General features: G+C 32.3%; 1 protein-coding gene across 3 annotated transcripts in view; it reads right to left on the reverse strand.

Moving 5' to 3' along the window:
• The window catches only part of LOC106868423 (uncharacterized), a 269,861-nt gene that overhangs the window by 94,633 nt on the left and 168,412 nt on the right, over positions 1–6,816 (reverse strand). For 2 of the 3 annotated variants that reach the window (XM_014913711.2, XM_014913933.2), the window contains exon 4: positions 4,919–4,934. The exons of the other annotated variant lie outside the window; for it this stretch is intronic. The gene's annotated coding sequence lies outside the window, so the exon portion shown is untranslated. The remainder of the gene's footprint in view (positions 1–4,918; positions 4,935–6,816) is intronic. 3 annotated transcript variants of the gene reach the window in all.

Consider the following 6,816-nt stretch of genomic DNA (forward strand, 5'->3'; position numbering starts at 1 on the left):
TATATATTTATATATATATGATATACAAATATGTATGCAAGTATATATGTATTTATATAATTGAATATTGCTTCAACGTAAACTGAACTTCAGCCTAACAACAACCATTAGGAACGCGGTTTAATATAGCAAGTTAATAAAATAAAAGGATTGAAAAAAAATCATATACTAATCAACGAATATTGATACATGGTTCATCTGAATGATTGAAATTGAAGCAAACATAACAGGAAGAAAGCAGATAATGTTGAAATGGCCTCAGTGAATTTTTCTTTCTCAGTACATATAAAAGAGTAGCAAACTGTTGAGTTTATTATTCGAGAAAAAAGATACGACTATCTTATTTTGAAAGTTAATTAGAAAAGATATCATGTTTCCAAGATAATTAGAATTACAAATAAATTAAAAATAGAATTATGCAAATATATTAAATACCATCTGCACACGATGTGTTTCATAATAAATCTATCGATAATTTTCATCTTAATTAGAAATGTAGTTTAAATAAGGTTATTATTATAGTTTAGCATTTCTCTCCCAGTAACATCTATCTTAATGTCTTCCGTTTACAAAAGGACAGATTTTCAAAAAGATAACACTTTCAGGTTCTTAAATGGAAAAAGAGAGTGACGATTTGATAGTATCATTGAACATCGAACTCACACGCTACCGATATTAGATTTGTAGCTGTGCAATCTCATACGACATCACCGACACATTGTCATTACACGTTCAAAGAAACACTGTCTTTTGTACCACGCAATTTACTCAATATATTTATTCAGCTGTAATTTTATTTGCCGTAGAATATATATATCTAACCGATCCTATAAATAAATGTATCCAAGCAGAATTATTTAACTAACACTCTTACGTCAGTAAAGACATATATCTTTCCATTAAATTTTTAGGATAATTCATTATCTTTACTGAATTCGGAAATGGAAAATATATATATATATATATTTTTTTTTTTACGGAGACCAGTATAATGCAGACACCAAAATTTGTGAATCATATAGGGCTAGTATCATCTCAGACAAGCAAAGGATATTTTGTGTAATGCAATCACTAACCTTTTACTCGTACGAGATCGAGTTGTCATACTCAAAATTAGAATTTAGTGTATGACAACTCGATATCATACGAATGCAATCTTCAATGAATTTGCAGAATTCTCATATGCATGCCTCTACAAAGAATATTGATGCATAAAGAACATTTCAGAGAAGGCAACTTCAAAATATCCTGTTTGCTTATCTATTCCATAACATAAATTAATCTAAATATATTTTCCGAAACCATATGATCTACAGGTATATTCCGACTGTGAAATTTCCGACTGCTTAGGACGTCAAGGTTGCATACTGCAAACATGTTCTTTATATTACTTACAAGCAGTTTCCTGCTAAGCAGGATTCCATCCTGAACAAAATACTAAAATTATTCTTTTGTTACTGCAATCTATCTCCCAGGTGCATTTCAAGCAAGATAAATCTTTCTGAGTCCCCAAATCTTTGATCTATTGTTTTCATTTCCAGTATTTATAACTCGGTAAATAGTCACTTTGTATATCACATCGAGTGTCTCCTTCACAATAACGAGAGGTATTTAGCGTTAGATCTACTGGTGATACATACTTCCCTGTCACATTCACCATTAAAGATTTCCGTGAAGTCAATGTATCTCATCCTGTCATGAATGAAATATTTGATTGATGGCCACGAGAAGTTATTTCTAGTTAAGTTACCTAAGTGAGGGTTCCATGTGTCTCGTACATTTATCATGGATTTCACTTACCGATATTCTATCTACTATGGTTTGCCGTAAATTTCGCTTATATCTCCTATATGTTTTTTTTCTGTATATTTATGGCTTATGCAGAATCTGTTTATATGTGCCTAACATCTTATACATGTGGGTCACGTTTCCAGAAGTGAACAGAAGCTGCCTAGTTTCCAGAAGTAAACACAAAAAGATTTAGTTCTGAAGAAAGAAATATTGCACCGCTTGTTATAAACGTACATAAAACCGTCAACGGCACAACACACGAGGCTTCTCAATCTCTGTTGATCTTTTCTGACAATACCTGTTATATGACACAACTAAAACTGGATTCTTCTCTGAATTTGCTATTTACGTAATACATCTGCTAAAGCCAATCCAACACCCATCTCTTATCTGTCTACTCTCTCAAACACGTATCATATAAAAAGGGGAGAATTTCTCCGATGATGAAGTACGACAGAGATCAGAATATTCACCTTCAAATCTATTAGAGCGCATTAGAAATGAAGAGATACGTAATTTTTGAATCCTCGCTTTTCTGCGTGCACCTCGTGAACTATCTCAGATTGACGGACATAAACACGTTTCAACAAAAGTAGCAGTACTTTTGTTAGGTGATCTATCAGGGTAAGATTCGATTAAGGGGTCATGCAATAAGCTCGGAATACTGTAGTATCTCAAAATTCCCTTACATCAATGAATCGCATGTGCAGGGGGGAGACGTTTTCTGGTTACGACCTACAATAGTAATCAGCATATGCACTTTCGAATGTCTTAGAAAACATTAGAAATATAAAGATATGTCTACATCCTCTGTTCTGCGTGCTCATAAATTATTAGAGTAGAGTTATACCAAATAAATCTTTTATCTCTGTAACAATCATTGGTAATATTGTTTAGTATTTAGATAAATGTTATTAATATTTTTTAATCTATCTATCTATCTATCTATCTATCTATCTATCTATCTATCTATCTATCTATCTATCTATCTAACAACCTAGATCTGGGCTTTAGCGAATTAAAGTAAAAAAGTGGAAATAATGAAATAGTGTTAATAATCAAATAAATAAATGGATAAATGGGAAATGAGAAATGGGAAATAAGAAGTACTTGTATTTGGAGAGAAGCGGAAATGATGAGTGAAAGAAAGGAGTATAAGAACCATGGAAGAAGAAAATAGGAAAATATGACGAGAAAAATATTATTTATTATAAGCTAGGAGGTTGTCGATCAATAGTGCAAATATGGATATGATTTGAAATTTGGAACAGAAAACGTTGAAAGGAAATCTATTTTTTCGGGGTGGAGGATACACTGTTTACAATTGAGATTAAGTATATGAATATATTCGTTTTATAAATTCTACTGAAGTTATACGTGGAGTTACTTTCCTTCACATATAACTTCCCATAATCACATATAGATAGTAAAATAGGCTTAAATATGAAAGCGTGCATACACAAACACACTATTTATGCATATTTATTCGTATATATGTCCCTAAACATATATGCTTGGTGTAAAAATATTATATCCCCCCATTGCTGCTCCCTGCCATATTCCCAGACGCATTTCTAGCTCCTTGGCTGTTATCAATAAGAAATACGGAAAGTATATATCTCTCGACAGATTTTAAAGCCGTAACTTTAACTAAAACACAGTCATAAAAATTGACTGAGTTACACTATTAGATCGCCAGCTCGGAAGACATTCAGTATTATCAGTGCCGTGTAGTGTTTAGTTAAAATATGTTTGTGACTTATTTCAGCTTCTTCCCTACAACTTCTGTGGGGTAGTACTGGACAGATATGGTGTTTTTACACTTCTTACCATAAGAGAGAATTTTCCATGCACGATAACCGCCGTGGATTTGCATTTAGAAGTTGAAAAATCATTGGCTATTGAGTTTCACATGGACGTATTCAGATTTATTATTGAAAATGTGTAAAAATATTGTTTTGGATATGCAATGTTTCGGTTGAACGTGTATTCTGAATATGTTTATCTTCACGTGTTGAAAACAAATTATGTAAACATTTTAGAGCAACAACCTTGTCAAACTTATGGTAACACAAGCCTAAATTAATTGGTGTAAATGTATAATCTTCGTTTAATCTCCGACCAGTCCCACCTATGTGATGTTTACGTTTCACTGTTTAATTTTATAGGGTTTTTTCAGTTGACATGCATTTTCATTACTTTATAAGAATGTCCCAACAACTTGTTGCTCATTTTGTGTGAATGTGTGTGTGTACGTGTGTGTATGCGTGTGTGTGTGTGTGTGTGTGTGTGCATGCGTGCGTGCATTATGTGAGGAAGATATGCTTAGTGTCTGATTTCAACAGTAGTACTCTCAAAACTTTTCTGTAGCTCAAGTTGGAAGAGAAAAGTTGACAATTCGGTTTGAATGTCAAATACTAAATTAAAATTCACATCAAGTAAAAAGAGTTGTGTGAACCATATCTTATTCAGCAGTTTTTCTTTAAAGAACGTAAGTTATTTGTTACATTCCCGTCTGAATACGATAGTAGTGGCATCATTTAATCTTTTCATCACCCTATATCCCTGAAAACATGTTTGAAATATTTCGATTTCAGAAAATATGCTGCTTTTCCCAGTTTCTCCGAAATCGTCATGTATCAGATACAATAACTCATGAAATTTGTGGGAGAGATTCTGGTAAAAGATGGTATTAAGTAGGACGTAAGTACCTCAATTCCGAATTCGAAAAACGTGGCATGAAAAATGCTATGTCCTCAAGTATTGTAGTATAAAAACATACATATTGGTTTTGAATATCTTGAAGGTTTAATCTTTGCTTTCCGTAACTGCACCAATTTTATCATGGAACACTTTCATTTCAAATTGAATTCTTACCACTAGCATAGATTTAAGCTTCACAACTATTGATCTTTAAACTTTCCACTACTCAATAATTTCATCCAACATTTTAAAACACATATTGAGGCTATATGAAGTAATCGTTTGCATATCATCGAAGTACCAAAAGTGGGTTTAAATATTTAACTCCATACTCCCATTATTCATCACATATTTTAAGAATACACACACGCATATATTTGAAACAGATATATGGTTTACTAAATATATGTTAACATATGCTTACCTCACTGTTTTAAGTCCTGCAAAAGAAAAAAAATATATTTAAAATCTCTGACATAACTATATAAATACACACGATACATGCGTATACAAATGTGTGCGTGTGAGTGTGTGCAAGCGCTCGCGCGCTTATGTAAGTGTTCGTACGTGCTGCTTTCACATATAATTGTATATAAAAGGGATGAAGCATTAACCGAGAAAGCTCTCTCTACATATATGTAGGTCCTGTGTTTCACCATTACATGCGAAAATTAGATTATGATATGAAAGTTTTGCCCAGTATCCCTGTGAGATATGTGGGTACCATTATGAGGGTTATGTGTCAGTTAGCTATTGGGGAGGAGCACGCTGAGTGCTACTTCGGTGTTATGTAATGTTTTACTAGGTGTACGTGAAGGAGAAGAAGAAGAAGAAGAAGAAGGAGAAGGAGAAGAAGAAGAAGAAGAAGAAGAAGAAGAAGAAGAAGAAGAAGAAGAAGAAGAAGAAGAAGAAGAAGAAGAAGAAGAAGAAGAAGCTTTGATAATATTTTTGAGTTCATACACATGGTACCTTTAAGAAATAAATTGATAGGGAAGTCTGACAGACGATATACTGTACACTTTGCATTTATTTGTCCCTCCCACCGCCTGACAACCTGTGTCGGTTTGTTCACGCCCTCTTTAATTGGCTATACCCATGCTAAAAGCATTACAGTAGATATATATATTCCTGCTCCTTCGCGTATATATTACACATATCGAAAGTGTAAAACCATTTTCAAAATAATTTCTAAAAAGGACAGATCACAGTAATGGAATGACTGGTCGATTCTTTCCAAATGTAAATGTAACCGAAGGGATCCTATTTCTGTACATTATCTCAAAAAATATAGTCTACAATGAGATCTCGAAAAAGTGATTGCTTAGTCAGCTCAAAGCATACAACAGTAAGACAAGTACAACGATAATTATAATGATAATAAAAATAAGAAGATTAATATAAATATACTGATAAAATAAATAATTTAAACATTGTTTCCTCTGTATTCTCATAATGCTTGAAATGTATAGTCACTTATAATTTCCAAAACTTTATAACTTGATTATAGATTGTAAATAATATATAAGAATAATGAAATTCAGAATTTTGGAACATAATAATGCATATTTATCAAAAAAGGTTTAAAATCATACATTTTAATAGAAGTAGTTTTTACTTTCAAGTTATATACTATATGGAATGTAAATGGTGAAGAGAGAGTACAATACATATTCAATATCAAAAGTATAAATGTAGTATGGAATACTGACAAAAATAATATGAATATATTGAAGAAAAACATCTCTAAGATACATTTATTTACACGGTTTGATTGAGTATATGCATATAATTTTAGATATGACTGCATGGAAAAAGTTCAGCTATATCACAGAGAAAAAGTTTACGTATAGATTGCATTTGGCGAAATATACATTCTATAGAAATTTAATTAACAATTGAGAAAGTATTATACAAAATACACTATAATCATTAATAAAAGGAAGATCAAAAATAACGTTGTTGTCTCCTGCATTATCGTACGTCACGAGAAACTCTGAGTTGCACAGGAGAGCTACACCAAGCATTCTTTATAAATTCAAAATAATCCATTATGTAAATTGCGAAATCCAAAAATGTATGTATGACTGTTTATATGCTGATATACACAAAAATAATGACATCTGTATTCACCTACCTACACACACAAATATGCACACACACACATACACACACACATACGGTTTCTTTTACTGAACCGTTAATTTACAGGGACGTAAACACACCACCATCTATTCTCAAGCGATGTTGGGGGGACAAACGCAGACATACATACATACATACATACACACACACACACACACACACACACACACACACATATAT

This window comes from Octopus bimaculoides, chromosome 10 (genome assembly GCF_001194135.2).
Source record: "Octopus bimaculoides isolate UCB-OBI-ISO-001 chromosome 10, ASM119413v2, whole genome shotgun sequence".
Classification (NCBI taxonomy): Eukaryota; Metazoa; Mollusca; class Cephalopoda; order Octopoda; family Octopodidae; genus Octopus; species Octopus bimaculoides.